Source organism: Sinocyclocheilus grahami, unplaced genomic scaffold (assembly GCF_001515645.1).
Source record: "Sinocyclocheilus grahami isolate Dianchi unplaced genomic scaffold, SAMN03320097.WGS_v1.1 scaffold4230.1, whole genome shotgun sequence".
Taxonomy (NCBI): domain Eukaryota; kingdom Metazoa; phylum Chordata; class Actinopteri; order Cypriniformes; family Cyprinidae; genus Sinocyclocheilus; species Sinocyclocheilus grahami.
In genome coordinates, this window is record NW_015509208.1 from 4,532 (window position 1) to 5,519 (window position 988).

The following is a 988-nucleotide window of genomic DNA, read 5'->3' on the forward strand; positions in this document are numbered from 1 at the left end:
TCAAATGTTTTATTTTTCAGAAATTCTATGTTGCCTGTTTTAATTTTTTTCTGTATTTATGACTTAATATTACATTTTATATTATCAAAAAAGTATTTAATAACAAAAATGGTAGTAATCAAACAAAGTCATAAAATGTAAACAACTTAATTTATCTTTTAAAATGTAATCAAAAGAAAATTAACAATTCCTTTTATTTTTGGTGAACACGAACAAAGTGTTGCACAATGGGGGTTTAAAGTTTTTAAACTAAAACAAAAAATTGTTATAAAAAAAGTATTATTATTCTGTTATTAATTTTTACTAATATTTTATTTGAGAAGTACATTCTGCTGTGCAATAGCAATATATTTAGTAATATATGTCTGTCATAATTTCTTCAAGTTAAACCAAACTTTTATTTTGGCAGGTTGTGGTGAAGCTCTTTGAGTTTGGGTGTCTTCTGCAGTAGGAGACTCACCGCTGGCGTCAGGAGAAGTGAAGACGGCTCTCTCTGTGCGCGGCTGCAGCTCACTGCGCTCTTTATTGGTGATGGGGAACCTCTGCAGGAGGCTCTGCACCATGTGTTTGGAGTTGTGAGAGAGGTTACAGGTCATGATGGAGCGAGACGCCTCCGTCCCGTCCTTCTTCCTCACCGTAAGATATCGACCGGAGCCTTTCCTGCGACAACAGTTCACAAGAACTTCATATTATTCACATTACAACTATAATTTACAATATTATTACTGAGTTATTGAACTGTATTGAGCTAAACAACTATTGTACTCAGTAGAGCTGCTTATAAATTTAATTTGTTTCACAATCGATGAATTTCAGAACATAAACAGGAAAATAACCGTGTTAATTATTGTGAAGCTGCTTTGAAACAATCTCTGCAATGTATAAAGCACTATAGAAATAAAAGTGGCTTGACTATTTAAGCAGCACCCTATGGGGTCATCTGTGCAAACAATAATCAATTGTGTCCCTGCAGCACAAAAGCAGTGTT